Genomic DNA, 16,226 nt, shown 5'->3' with positions numbered 1-16,226 from the left:
GCTCCCAGGGCCATAACAGTGACTGCAGCCAGCCATAAGTCAACATCCAAATACCCCCAAGCATTAGCTTGTCCTGCATCTAAACTGCTCATCTTATTTGAGGCCATGCCCAACCACCCATAACTGCAATATCAAATCCATATATTTCCACAAAACTAGGAACAATGCTGGCTTAACTCTTTCCAAAACATTAGCATAAATTTTAAACACTAATAACCAATTGAATACAGTAAGTGAAACCCTTGCTCCTTTGCCCCCTTCCTCCCTACCACCATCTTGCCCTTTCTTATCACCCCCATCCTGATCCTTCTCCAGCAAGAAAATGAATCCACATAATGCCCACTCAAAATTTTTTGGTGTACTTCCTAAACTGACAATCAAGAGAAGCCATCTCACATAAAGTATGACTCGTCCACGAGACCTGAACAGAAGACACACCAGTCACTACCAGCACTGCAGCGATATCCAAGTCACCACAAACCCTCTGAAGAACCACCATCCAAGAATCATCAGACTCCCATACACCCATGGATTCCCCTCTGCCCTATATCGCTGTCTCCTTACCAAATTAATTCATTTTAGTCTGTGCTGCAAATGACTTAAAAAATTTGTTGTTAAACATCAACCCACAGATTCTTTTTGCCCTACTTTGGACCCCATTCTGCCACCCACAGCCTCACTAACACCACCAAGGCCTAAACTGCCTAATAATTCACCCATAGGAGTGGAGGAGTAGCCTAGTGGGAGCAGCCTAGTGGTAGTGCAACACCTGAGAACCTGGAGAACTGGGCTCAATACCCACTGCAGCTCCTTGTGACTCTGGGCAAGTCACTTAGCCCTCCATTGCCCCAGGTTCAAAATAATTACCTGTATATATGTAAATTGCTATGATTGTAACCATAGAGAGGAAGTATATATCAAGTCCCATCCCCTTTTCCTTTACCCTGTTGTGACTCACACCATAACTCATAGCAGGAGCAGAAGCAGCAGGAACACTGGAAAAAAGAGCCAGGAACAGCATCAGCAGCCCAGGCACACGTGGGGCCACACTTAGGCCTATGAGCCGCACCGCTCACCTGACAGCTCCGCAGAACTGCTGCCAGGCCTCTATGCCCTTTTCCCATCTGACAATTGCAGCTGTTCCCCCAACACGCTCACATGCAGCCGCCATTCTTCTCTGAGCCATAATAAATTGAAGGCCGAGAAGGCACAAACCAGTCTAATAAAGAAGCACTGACAGCCTGTGCACGATAGAGCCATAGAGAACACCCAACCATCTATAGCGCCTAAAGGAAAACGCACACCGCAGCACTACGTCGCTGACACAGGTATGCTTACCACACTGTAGAAAAATAACACTTGAAGTCCAATCAAAACCTGTGCTAAGACCAACAAAGAAAACCAAATGTCACCACAACACTTTTGTCAATTTTTCCTATTAACCACTTTGTTAATTGTAATTCAACTAAGGTCTGCAAGTGTAAGATGGGAAAAGGGCAGAGGCCAGAGGTTGAAGGCGGGCAGACTCAGGAAAAATGTCAGGAAGTATTTTTTCATGGAGAGGGTGGTGGAATGCCCTCCTGCAGGAGGTGGTGGAGATGAAAACGGTAACAAATTAAAAAATGCGTGGGATGAACACAAAGGAATCCTGTTCAGAAAGAATGGATTCACAGAAGCTTAGCGAAGATTGGGTGGCAACACCGGTAATTGGGAAGCAAAGCTAGTCAGGCAGACTTCTACAGTCTGTGCCCTGAAAATGGCAAGGACAAAAAGTCAGGTATACGTATAAAGTAGCTCATACAATAAGTTTATCTTGTTGGGCAGACTGGATGGACCATACAGGTCTTTATCTGTCGTCATCTATTATGTTACTATGCTCTGATTTGTCCTTGTAAATTACTTTATGTTGGCAAATCATTTGAAAAATCAGAACAGGAATGTCAGAACATAAAAACAATTTGAAAAGCAAAAAAAAAAAATAAAACCTAACTGCATCAATGGTGGACCACTGCCTATCCCCCAGACAGACATTTACAGATTTTAGCTTTTTTGTATTAAAAAATGTCACCTCATTTTGGAGAGGAGGGGATTTAAATAGAGATTTATTACAAGAACAATGTTGCATTTACTACCATTGACAACTGTTTTATTTAGGTGACCTATGCTTATCTTATGGTTTAATTTGTTTTTCTATAATATACTTCCAAGCCAATCACGTTTAAGAGACTCCTTATATATGTGCTGAACTTGATATTTTTTTTTCTTATAAGAATCTCAAGAATTATCTACTGTATTCTATAGGCATGACATGGCACTATCATACAGTAAAATGTTTTTGTTTTTTTGCTTCATTCTCATTTTAAATTTAGGGCTAAGCAGCACTAAGGGCGTTTAAATTTTTTTTTAGCGCACACTAACGATTAACACCCGCTAAATGCTAAGTTGCCCATAGGAAAATATTGACAACTAGCATTTAGCACGCACTAAAAACTTTAGCGCAGCTTAGTAAACAGGGCCCTTAATAATTTGGTGATACTTTTAAAAACATTTTCTAAAGTATAGACTGATTTTAGTATTTTTTCTCTTAATTTTATACTTATATATTTTGATGTTTCTATTTAGAATGTACACACACTTTTTCTCGGATTGGCGACTAATATAGATTTGTGTAAACTTTCTGGCTCCTTTAATTTTTTTTCCAAGTGCCACGTGACTTGGGTTAATATTTTACATAGTTGTTCATTTCTTCATTGTATATATTTTAGCATACTTTTTATCTTCATTTTATAGATTTATATATTTGTTTTGGCAATACAGCATCTTTATAAATTTAGAAGCTCTTTTACCAAGCAGCAGTGAACGTGGCCTGTCACTCACAGTGACAGGAAAAACCCTATTTTTAAATTGAGGTCCTTAATGGTTGTGTGCTAATTTTCCAATTGGCACACGGTCATTTGCTGCCTGAGCCCTAGGTGTCGGTAAGGGTTCACACGCTACTCCCACGAAGGAAACTGGAAGACTGCGTATCCAAACGGCAGATGAAATTTAAATGTGGACAAATGCAAAGTGATGCACATTAGGAAGAATAATGCGAAACAGTGTTACCTGAGCTAGGGTCCACCTTAGAAGTCAGCACTCAAAAACATTTAGGTGTCACTGTAGAAAATACGCTGAAATCTTCTGCCCAGTGTGAAGCAGCAGCCAAAAAGCAAACAAGATGCTAGGAATTATTAGGAAAGGGATGCAAAATAAAACAAAAATATTATATGCCTCTGTATCGCTCCATGGTGTGTTCTCACCTTGAGTATTGCGTTCAATTCTGGTCGCTGTATCTCATAAAAATATAGTGCAATTAGAAAAGATTCAAAGAAGAATGTCCAAAATGATAAATGGGATGGAACTCCTCCTCTATGAGAAAAGACTAGGGTTAGGGTTCTTCAGCTTGGAAAAGAGACAGCCAAAGGGGATATGATTGAGGTCTATAAAATCCTGAGTGGTGTAGAACAGGTAGAAGCAAGGGCGTAGCCAGACTTCAGCGGGAGGGGGGTCCAGAGCCCGAGGTGAGGGGGTAGAATATGCTAGCCCTTGCTCTCAGTAAACTAAAGGCCAATGGCTCAGGCTACAGAGCTAGGCCTCTTAAAAGCAAAATCATCTCTGATACAAATATATTTTACTGCAGTACAAGCTGAAATGAGTTCCCAGAGAGCTGGCAAGGGAGGGGGGCATTTGCTCTTGTAAACAAAGCCTGGGACTGGCACCTGTGAGAAGTCATGAGCAAATTGTTTTGGCTAATATAAGTTGATAGAGGGTTAGATGTACATAGGATGAGAATACCCAAAGGGAGGGGAGAGCTGAAGAGAGCAAGATGACCTGTGAAGTCATCTCACAAGATGTGCTCTGAGCATATCTTGTTTATAGTTGGAGCTTGAGAATATGTGAAGTCATTTCTTATCAACTGATAAGGGCCAAGAGCCCTGGTGAGAAAGCTAGGGGCCATTGGAATCAATGGGCCAAAAAGGTATAAGAGAAGCAGTCTGAGGGGTATTAGATCAGAAGGGAGAAAAGAAAAGGCTGGAGACAGACGTGGAGGTGGTAGAAATGAAAACTGTATCCAAATTCAAGTAAGTTTGAAACAAATACATAGGATCTCTAAGGGGAGGAAAGGATAGTAGGATCGCGATGGATGGGCAGACTGAATTGGTCATATGGTCTTTATCTGCCTTCATGTTTCTGTGTTAGCTCCCCCCTGCATCAAGCTCCTCCCCCAGGTTGCCCCCATTCAGACCCTATCTACCCATAGCCCCCACCAAGCCAAACTTACATCATTCCTGGGGTGTTGGCAGGAGGGATCCTCACCCACTCCTGCCATTGCAGGTGCCACATGTCTATGCAAGAGTAGGAACAGTAGTAGAGGGAATCCAAAGCACACCCAAAAAAGCAGCAAACCAAAAAAGTACAAGGAGCCTTCAAGAATGGGGCATCAATTCAGTGCAAGAGCAGCCATTCCCAACCCAGTCCTCGGGGCATACTTAGTCCCATTGGGTTTTTAGGGTATCTACAATGAATATGCATGAGATAGATTTGCATGCATTGCCTCAATTGCATGGAAATATAACTCAGGAATATTCATTGTGGATATCCTGAAACCTGATGGGATTAGGTGTGCCCCAAGGACTGGGTTGGAAATGGCTGTGCTAGAGTTAGCTGGCACCATTTTGTATTACAATGTTGGTGATAACAGCAGTGAGGGAGGATCACTCCTACCTGGACCCTCCCCCCATCACTAGACCCCCAGTGATGATTTAAGGTAGGTCTAGAATAGCCCTATGGTTAGGGGGGGCTGTCTGAAAGGGGTGCAGCAATCTGGGGGCAAAACTTCCAGCTGGGTAAAGTTACATTACATTAGAAATTTTAGCCCACTTGCACCCCAGTAGTTCTAAGCAGGTTATATTACAGACAACCAAATAAAAACTGGGAACTACAATAATCATATAGTTATACAGCAAAATACTATTCACATGATTTTAAAACATTTACGAAATAGTAACGTTTCTAAAATCTAAAAGCTAGAAGAACCCGTAAATCATCAGTTAATTCTTTGCCAAGCTTGGCAGCTTGATAATAAAAAAATTAAAAATAAATAAAAATCGAATAATCTTAGCCTCTTTTTACCCTTAGCAGAAGGAAATGTGAAAAAATTGAAAGCAATAGATTGAAGAGTTTTGCTAGTATTTGACATGAGAAAATGATCATGCATGTACCCCAGGAGCCAGACCATATAAGATTTTGTAAAGAAAACTGAAAAATGTAAAGTATACTCTAGCTTCAATAGAAAGCCAATGCCAGAGTAGTATAATAAGCCGAAATAGTACCGACTTTTTAAGAGGGAAAAAAAAAATCAATTGAACTGCCGTGTTCTGGATTGTCTGCAACCTCTTATCACATGCCTATGTGCAGCCAGGTGAATAAGTAGTCCAAAATCGAGACAAAGTATGAGTTAATAATATGAAACTGTTCTCATGAGAAAAATCGACACACCCCTACAAAGTTTCCACATACAATTAAAAGATTTTTAATTACATAGGTAATCTGAGTATCAAACGATAAAGTCTGATCAATAAAAACTCCTAAAATCTTTACAGTGGATGAGACACTATAATTATATTGTCCTGACAGTGTTGTACAATTGGAATACAGGTTTTTCTCAATGAGAAGAAACTTGGTTTTCTCTGTGTTTAAAATTTATCCAGGCTTCAATCAATAAAATACAGCTTTGAATAACTGATAACTCTTCTTGTGACAGAGAAGAAAATTAAACCATGCCATCTGCATAACTATAATTTTTGTAGCAAGCCTCTTCAAGTTCAAATCCTAATGAATATAAGAAAAGATTGAATAAAATGGGGAATAATGTCCATGCCGTAAACACATCTCTTCAACAGAGCCTACAAAGTCACCCTCAATGAACAAATCATTCCTTAAACCACCCAAGTACACCAAAACACCTCTCACACGACCTTACCTAACACCTTTCTACCTAAATTCCTCGTTCACCTCAGCTTATGATCGACTGTTTCTTAAATCATGTAGTGACGTTCTCATTTCCATACTTTGTAAGCCACATTGAGCCTGCAAAAAGGTGGGAAAATGTGGGGTACAAATACAATAAATAATAATAATAATATATGTTGGCATGACAACAAGAGCCTTCAAAACAAGAATGTTAGAACACAGGTCAAATATAACGAGACAAAACGTTAAAGAACCGTTGGTGGAACATTGTCTGAATTTAAAACAAATTTGAAGAGCTACGCTGTTGCATTTTAGACAGGGTACACATACTTTCATGTCATGTACTTCAATACAAAATGGCGCTGAAACGTCACACGCCGTGTAGGTCCTTTAAATAGATCACAGATAGCTGTGGAGAAGCTTCTAATTGTTAAATTAATCAATAGAACACATGCCAGTCCAATTTTGTTGTTCAAACCGGATGGTTCTAATGATTTTAATTTATGGGTCCATTCGTTGGAGTATAGTTTTCTGTTTCCCCCCACGTAAATTGCCATCTACCCTGCCTAGGAATCCAATTTAGTGCTGAAATCCATAGGGGAGGGGAACACCTGTAGAAGACTGACTCCCAAAACATTAATTGCAGGAAGCCAATACCTTGCTAGCGCCCGTTTCATTGGTTTCAGAAACGAGCCTTTTTTACTAGTAGTTGGATAGTAATTGATTCAATTCTTCAATATTTCTCATGATAGGTGTAATATTACCTAAAACAGCAGGGAAAGTACCAGACAAGAGAAAACTGCAGCCACGATAGAAACCAACTTTTAAATAAGGGAAAGGCAGCTTTCATTATATTCGGCATGCAAGAATCGAGCAAGCAATATGAAACAACGAATTTATGATACACTAAATCCAGCCGTTTCCAGGAAGAGAGAGAGTAAATCTAGCCAACGTTTATCCACCGAAGTTCCCATGTATGACCTATCAAGGTCAGCATCAACTTGGAGTGGGGACTGTGTCAGAAATTGCTTTCTAACAGAAGAAATCTTATTCTGAAAAAAAGAAGCAGGTTCTGAGGGAGTTGCGAGTGCCAGCATTGAGAGAGAGAGAGAGAGAGAAGGTGGCATAGAATTAAGTTCTTTTAAAATTTGAAAAGGTACTTAGGGCCCTGTTTAATAAAGTGCGCTAGCATTTTTAGCACATGCTAAAAATTAGCACACACTAACTCTAGAGACAACCACAGGAATATATGGGTGTCTCTAGTATTAGCATGTGCTAATTTTTAGAGTGCGCTAGTGCTTAGTAGCCCATAGTGTTATTATCTGATCCTATTAAATCAGAATAATATTCTCGTCTTCTAGAGTCCAATACATTTTTATAGTTACAAATGGTTAAACACCTGGAGGTGGGCTTTGATGGGGGGGCTAATTTAGCTCACAAGGATTTACCACAGGAGTCAGCACCTCCTGTACTGGGAAACTGCAGGCTGGTTCCTCCTGTGATAAATCTGAGTGCAGTAAATGCCCTTCTTTTTCCACTACTTGATAACTTCCCCCTGTTGGTACCTGAGGGAGTTGGAGATTAAAATGTTAATTGCATAACAAGGAGTCTACATTTACACATCTCATGAGTGAGTAAATGTACAGAATGCCGTCTTTTGTGGCTACACCTAAGTGGCAACAAAACAATTAAATGCTATTCCGTAATGGTGCGCATATATAGCATAACATATAAGTGCAAGGATGGTATTTACATGGATGCAGCACAGGAGGGGAATGGGCGGGGCTGCCATTTACATGTTCAACTTACAGTGTACTGTATAGGTTATGATAGTATTCCATAAAGGAATCCAGGCACCCAGATGCCATTATAGACTCTCACTGTGCATTATCAGGGCGCCGACTTACAGAACTGACCCCTAAGTAGCCAAGGTCACAAGGAGCATCAGTTGAAGACCTGGGAATTGAATCCTGGTTTCTCCCACAGCTAACCACTGGATTGCATCTCCCCCTCTGGCTCTTGCTTGTTGCAGACAATCCAGGCCTACTTGAAAGTTCGTGGCCCATAGATGGCTACTTCAGGTCCACAAGCAACCCAAAGTTTATTAGGTTAGACAAAGACTGGAATTAACTGCAGTTCATTTTGAAAATGCAGCACATTGGAAGGTCTTGAGGGGCCGGCAATGCATGATTGGAGAAGCAGACTGGATATTGGAGAAGTGGAGAAACTGAACAGATAAATGTGGGGGAATTTGAGAGAGGAGGGGCATTTCAAGATGGCGGATGTTGCCTGTTAGCATGCATCGAGGCTCTCTGGATTTTTTTTCCCTTTTCTATCTTAAACATAATAGTTTTCTCTGAAAGATGCCTCATACAAAAGGAAAGGGGTGGTAAAAAGCTTACCATCCGTGGCAGGAACCACCCAGTTAGTCAAGTTGACCCTCGATAGTTTTGCTACAAGCACGCCACGGGAGAAGGAGGCGAGGAGCCCTGCTGTGGGAGCGTCTGGAGGAGCAACGACTCCCCTGGGGCTAGTAACAACTCTTTCCTCGCCAGATCTTAACCCTCCTCTGTGTCCTGCAAACACAAGAGGTGAGGCAGAGTTTTCAGAAGTCTCCGAAGGGGGGCTGAGGAATCCTCAACGGACGGAGCCTCGCCCGAGAAGCCTGCAGATTTACAGCAGGAGCTATTAGCTCCCACAGAGGTAACCCTAGGAACAGTGGCGTAGCTAGGGTAGTTGACACCCGGGGCCGGTCATTTTTTAACACCCCCCCCCCCCCCAAAATCCAGTACTAGACATACCGAGAATACAAAACACTTAGGACCTGTAGAGCAATTCTACCATACCATAAGCAGTAATTTGTACGAGTCACACAAGGAAAGGAAAGCATCTTAAACACTACAGTGAGCACTAGAACATCAATTCACCTATTGTAAAATGAAAACAGACATTAGTACAGATCGTCGATCCTGCACAGTCAATGCCAACCGAAAGCCAAGTCTTTTTCACAAATACAGATACACCCTAATCCACTATAGAATAAGTAATCATAAACTTTCTATTTAGACAAAAATTAAACTGAACCCCCGATGCCAGACTCTACATACAATGCAACACCACAGAAACAGAAAATGTCCTCTAGTACTGTGCAAAATATAAAGACAGCGGATGTAAATTTGAAAAAACTAACAAATACCAATCACCACTTTACAAATTAACAAATAGAAATAAAACAAATATCATTTTATTGGACTAATACATTTAGCTTTCAGAGGCCAAAACCTCCTTCCTCAGGTCAATTCAGTATAGTACTGTTACAGTGTCCTATCCTGACCTGAGGAAGGGGGTTTTGTTCTCCAAAAGTAAAATGTATTAAAATTAGTCCAATAAAAAGATTACCTTATTTACACGTTCTATTATAAACATTTATTAACACAGCTACAATACTATATCATAAAGCAAAAAAATAAAAATATATATTTACAGTTCGTTGTCTCTGGTTTCTGCTTTCCTCATCTTTTCACTGTCTTCCTTCTACCCAGCATCTGTCTTCGCTTTCTCTCTCTGGCATCCAGTGTCTGCCCTCTCTCTCTGCCCCTTCCATCCACTGTCTGCCCTCTCTCTCTGCCCCTTCCATCCACTGTCTGCCCTCTCTCCCTTCCATCCACTTCTGCCCCTTCCATGCACCATCTGCCCCAGTCTGCCCTCTTTCTCTCTCCCCTTCCACCCACCATCTGCCCTTTCTCTCTGCCCCTTCAATCCGTCTGCCCTCCCTCTACCATCCATCCAGGGTCTGCCCTCCCTCTACCATCCATCCAGGGTCTGCCCTCCCTCACGCTCCCCCCTTCTATCCCCTCTCTTTCTCTCTCTGCCCCCTCTTTTCAGCCCCAAGTTCCAGCCCCCTTATTCCACCTGCCCCTAGTTCCAGCCCCAGCCCACATCTCCCACATGCCCACCTTTCAGCCCCACTATCCCACCAGTCCCCAGCCCTTTTCTCCCATCAGTCCCGAGATTCAGCCCCAGCCACTTCTCCCTGTCCTCTTTTCAGCCCCTAGTTTCAACCCCAGCCCTTTTCTCTCACCAGTCCCGAGCTTCAGCCCCAGCCAGTTCTCCCTGTCCCCTTTAAAGCCCCTAGTCCCCACAGTTTCAGCCCCCTTCATCCACCACATGCCATGCATCCCCCCTTTTCAGCCCCAGACCCATTCTCCCACCTGCCCCAGGCATGGACCCATTTTCCCTCCTGCCCCCTTGTCAGACCCCAGTTCCAGCTTCAGACCCCTTCTCACATCTGAGCACTCCCCTCCCCCCTCCCCTTCTCCCCTCTCTGAGCACCCATCTGAGCTCCCCCACCCTCCATAATCCCCTTTAAGCACCCCTCTGAGCTCCCCCACCCTTCCCCAATCCCCTTCTCCCCTCCTTGATGCACTCCCACCCTCCCTAATCCCCTTTAAGCACCCCTCTGAGCTCCCCCACCCTTCCCCAATCCCCTTTAAGCACCCCTGAGCTCCCCCACCCTTCCCCAATCCCCTTCTCCCCTCTCTGAGCTCCCCAGCCCTCCCCCAATCCCCTTTAAGCACCCCTCTGAGCTCCCCCACCCTTCCCCAATCCCCTTCTGCCCTCTCTACTACTACTACTACTACTACTACTACTTAACATTTCTAGAGCGCTACTAGGGTTACGCAGCGCTGTACAATTTAACAAAGAGAGACAGTCCCTGCTCAAAGAGCTTACAATCTAATAGACAAGTGAACGGTCGGTCCGATAGGGGCAGTCAAATTGGGGCAGTCTGGATTCACTGAACGGTAAGGGTTAGGTGCCGAACGCAGCATTGAAGAGGTGGGCTTTAAGCAAAGACTCTCTGAGCTCCCCCACCCTCCCTAATCCCCTTTAAGCACCCCTCTGAGCTCCCCCACCCCTCCCCAATCCCCTTCTCCCCTCTGAGTCCCCCCCCGACCCGACAGCTGATTTCGTTCTCCTGCTGCCTTAAAAAAACTTTTTTCAAAGCGCTGGAGAGTGGCAGGCAGCGCGCCTCGTGTCTGCCCTGCTAGTAAAGAAGATCTTGCTGACATCGTCGTCCTTCCCACACTGAGTCCCGCCCGCCCTCACGGTAATAGGAAGTTGCCTCAGAGGGGGACGGTACTCAATGTGGGAAGGGCGACGACATCAGCGAGATCTTCTTTACTAGCAGGGCAGACGCGAGGCGCGCTGCCTGCCACTCTCCGGCGCTTCCAAAAAAAAATTTTAAAGGTGGAGCAGCGGGAGCGGAGCACCCCTCCACCCAATGACACCCGGGGCGGACCGCCCCCACCGCCCCGCCCTTGCTACGCCACTGCCTAGGAAGCATTTGGATAATGCTACAGCATTTGAATAAGACAATTACAAAAGCTGCTTCAGACACTGCCTCTTTGGTGATTAAAGTTGATCTTTTGTCTGACTCTGTAGAAAAAATCAAGCAAGATACTGATAGCCAGAAAATACTTTTCCAACAAGAATTAAGTTCACTAAAAACTACAACTGAGTGCCTGATTAAGGATAAAGTTATTATCCATAACAAAATCGATCTGCTTGAAAACTTTAACAGGCGGCTCAATTTGCGAATGTTGAATTTTCCTAAAATGGTAGAACTGAGTGCTCTTGAATTGTTTAAAAAATATTTGTCTGATATTCTCAACTACTCCTCTGACCATATTCCTCCAATAAACAAAATCTACTATCTTCCAATACCGCAAAAAAGGAGAGAGGAGGAAAAGAGAAAACCAGAGAATCAAATGCAACAAGCTTCCGGATTACAAAATTTGACTGCATTCCTAGAGCAATCCTTAACCGAAATCCACACTCGTTCTACGTTGTTGGTTTGTTTAGTCTTCGAGCAAGACTTGAACTCAATAATGAAGTTCTAGTTTAAAAATGCTTTAAAAGAATTCTTGGGCGCCCGAATCTGGATTTACCCGGATGTTACAAGAGCAACTCATGAAAAACAGAGAAAGTTTCTTGCATTAAGAGAAGATACCAAAGCACTGGGGGCCAGTTTTTTACTGGCATACCCGTGCAAATGTATGATAAGATATGTGGGTAATAAATATGTTTTCTATGAACCGGATCAGCTGAAAAGCTTTATTGCATTAAAGAAAATTACCAAATGACTTTCGGGACTAGTGTTGAGTAAAGTAATTGTAAAATAGCCCGTGGTTTGGGTCCAGGCCTTATTGCCTATTATGAACTAATATGATATATGTTCTCCTCAACTTTACTGACCTCCCCCTCTAAATTAGTGGTCTAAAAAGAGGAATATTTACTTTAGAATATTTTTTAGTTATTTCAGATAATATCTCTGTGTTTCTTGTACAAGATATATCTTGTGAATAAGGTTTGAAATATTATAAATATATAAATAAATAAAAAAAATGTGGGGGAATTTTTGATAATAGTGCCAATTGTCCCAGCTGCTGGTAGCAGAGTGAGGTTTCACGTGCAACTGAAAAGATTTGAGTTTATACTAATATATGGGGGAGGGGGAGTTATTGCAGTTGGGTATTCTAGAACTGTTCTAGCTTTGCTTGTACGTTATTTAGGCACTTGCAGTTTTGTTATATGAACAGTATATTGTGTTGCTTTGTACATTGCAAAAGTTAATAACAATGTGGAAAAATTTTTTTTTTAATGTAACAGCCTTGAGTGAATTCTTTCAAAAAAAGCAGTAAATAAATCCTAATAAACATTCACATAATGCCTGAAGAATGATGAGCTAATAGGGCATTTTATTAAAAAAAAAAAAAAACCAACATGGTCTAGAAAGTTAGTACAAACCCAGAGCATCAGAATAAATTGAACAGAGACAAAAGTCTAAACCTAGATACACAATGTTACTTCCTTTTCCAAGCAAGGGGGGGGGGGGGGTAAGCTGGTAGCAAATTGACAGGGGGTGGGTAATCTGGTAGCAAATTGACAGGGTACTTACAAGATGATTCACAAAGTGAGGCCTGTCAGCTATCAAGTTGTGCAGCCAGATAAAAGGCAGATTTACCATGTAATTCTACTGAAGCACAGAAAGGAGAGGGATTCTTTATTTCTCATGAGGGAGCTATTTCTTATCTAAGGCCCTAAATAGTGGACATGCAAAGAAGTATGTACTCCATTATATAAAAAAGTGTTCTTAGCAAGCTTGGAAAAAAGAATATAGCTGGGTATTCTGATTTTAGATTTTAACTGAAAACACCAAATAAAACAACCCAATACAAAAAAAAAAGTGTTTATTGGATCAATACTAGAAAAATAACACTTCCCCCATGTACTCTCTCATCCCTCCCCTAGTTTGTCTTGTATTCTCCAATTCTTGAGCCTTTTCTCCACTGACAACTCCTAACGGCACAAGCATATGTATTTGATTCCAAAGGAAACGGTACACAGCAATAGTACCTGCAGTGCAAAAAACACTGATTTTTGGTACCTTCAAAACACGCTTAAATATTTGGAAAATAAATACCTACATTTACAGCCATATTTTACCCAGATATGGCCCAACGCTGAAAATCTGTTTCAAGTCAGTGCTGACCATGGTATCTAAATATCAGTGGAGCAATTTATAAACATACTCTCTAAATACAGCTTATCACATAGAAATCTGACCTGAGGCAAAGGTAAGACAGAAGCCTTGAAAACTGACTGAGAAAACGAAGGACTCGTTAAAAAGAAAGAAATTGACAAATATGGAGATTGACTGAAGAGCCACAGAATGTTTATTGTAGCCCAAAGACAGATGAGTCAATTAGATTCTATATGGACTTTTGCAATGTCAGTACATCATCCAAGGTGTCCAGTATTGAACAAGTTTGGGACAGCCACACATGTAACTACATTGGACCTTAATCATTTAAATTATATTTTTAACATTGTTCTTTCATATAGAAAATGAAAAAAAATGTTGTATAGACCAGTGAAACAAACACCTACTTTCATACAATTTATTATAAAGCAAAATGTGAAAAATGTACAAGGGTGTGAAGACTTTTACAAGGTAATGCATATAAGAGGATAAAGCTTACTCTTTCTGAGTTATAGATAATATACTGTGTACCAGAGACAATCAGCCATAGGCACAGGGTGTCCAGACTGCTTCACGTTAAGGAAGATAGGTTGAGCAAATCCTGGTTTTACCTCATTACATACCTGATGATATAGACTTCATTTTCTTACAGAAATCAAGTGGAAAATTGAAACTTTATCTCCAAACATGCAATAGGGCAAATTCACTAGACTCATTCTAGCCTCCTTGACATGGAGCTACATGGTCATCCTTCATACGTATTATCTATTTGTAAGATTAAAAAGCAGAACAAGGTGATCATTACCTATACCTTCGATCACTGTCAAATGATTGGCACTGAAAGCATGCCCATAACAACTCAGCTACAATGGCTCAAATAAATCGTTTCATATGACCAACTCAGAGATACAAAAGTCATATTTTATGATTAACAAGGAGCCTGCTTTCACAGTGTCCAGCACAAGCAACACAAAGATGCCTTGGAAACCAATTTGAAAGCATGCTGAGTTGATTCAAGCAAATGGAAATCAACAGCCCATGAAGGAGACACTTTGAAACAAGGTGAATGAACATCTTACATGACAGCACTGCAAATCAAGGACACTGTACCCTACAATGACCATGGACAATTCCAGCTGTATCATGTGTAACTATGTATGTGGCTCTTACACTGGACCACACATGTACATAATTTCCAGTAGTAGTGTTGATTCTGATGTGAGACTACAATAGAAATAAAAATGTATGGCTATATGAAAATTGAAGGTTGGCTGCATTCAGATGTGTGCAAAAAGGAAAATGCTGCTGGCACAACAGCAAGGTTCATGGATGACGAACACTTATCTGTTCTCAAGTGTTCGTTTTCAGTAAGTTGGCTACCATGACTTCAAATCATAGACATACTAGCCATTTTCAATGAAAAACTGAATTTATTTTACATTAATCACATTAAGAATCCAATACCAGAATCTACTATGGTACTATCACCAAAGTTGGAAATATAACTGCAGCTTCTCTATACACCAAGGGCCCTGTTTACTAAGGTACCAAAAATTAGCAAGCGCTAAACCATGTAGATGCCCAAAGGAATACGGCATCTACACAGTTAGTGAATGCTAATGCTTACTGCACGCTAAAAACGCTAGCACGCTTCTAGCATGACTTAGTAAACAGGGCCCCAAATTAGCAAACTGTCAAATGATGCTGATTTCCCAAAGATTATGTACATACGATATAATTAAGAGAGAGTGCTAGAAATACAACGAAAGTTTTAGAAAACTAAAAAATCTAATTACTTGTTAGAAAAGTCAAACTTAAACAGCACGTTGGGAGTATTATTAACCTCTCAGCATGCTGCACAGCAGCGTTTTCTGACCGTTATGGTTGATCAAGCTTGGGTTCGGACTCTTGTCCCAGTAAGCTACCATTATGTAAAGTTTTAGAAGGTGTTGAACTAATATTTCAAATGTTTATTGCATTTTAATATCTTTTGGTGAGTAGGTTTTAACAAGATGTTTGGTGGTGGTGGTTTAAGCATATGTTTTAGGATTATCTCTGTTCCTCCTGAAGAAGTCAAGTGGTGAAATATGGATCCGTATCGAGGACAGACTAACCTGAGGACTTTATCGGTGACAGAAGATTTAGTGAATTTTTACAACTTCTGGAATATGAATGAGGAGGGGATGTTACACCTCACTGGCTTTTCCACACAGACCTATCTATGGAGGCTTGTTTTTGGATGCTTTTGAACAAATGGCAAGATTCTGTTTTTTTTAAAGCTAGTTTGTGTTACTGAATTTGGAAGTACAAACTGTGATCTTCAATGACTTAAGATACATCGTTCCTTAAATTTTGGTATCAATTGTCATGGACTGTACTTAGGTTTTAGAAACTATTTTTAGTATGTTAGAGTACCTCATTTCATCTCCTGAGTGTAAGATAGTATGGTATGAGAAACTGTTTTAACAGTAATATGAATAAAAAGCTTTATATATTCTATATAAAGTGCATTACCAGTAATAATATTTTGAGTTACTATTTGTATTTCTGGCACTTATATTTGATATACCCCAGAAAATGTATTAGTTCTCTGTTGGATATGAACCACAGTGATCACAGTGGTTCTGTATTTGTAGTATATAATTATTTTAAATAAATAAATATAATCAGT

General features: G+C 41.1%; 1 protein-coding gene across 1 annotated transcript in view; it reads right to left on the bottom strand.

The window, feature by feature from the left end:
* The window catches only part of SMYD3 (SET and MYND domain containing 3), an 804,855-nt gene that overhangs the window by 512,324 nt on the left and 276,305 nt on the right, over positions 1-16,226 (bottom strand). The window lies entirely within an intron of this gene.

Source organism: Microcaecilia unicolor, chromosome 3 (genome assembly GCF_901765095.1).
Source record: "Microcaecilia unicolor chromosome 3, aMicUni1.1, whole genome shotgun sequence".
NCBI lineage: Eukaryota > Metazoa > Chordata > Amphibia > Gymnophiona > Siphonopidae > Microcaecilia > Microcaecilia unicolor.
This window is presented reverse-complemented; position numbering and strand designations above follow the sequence as displayed.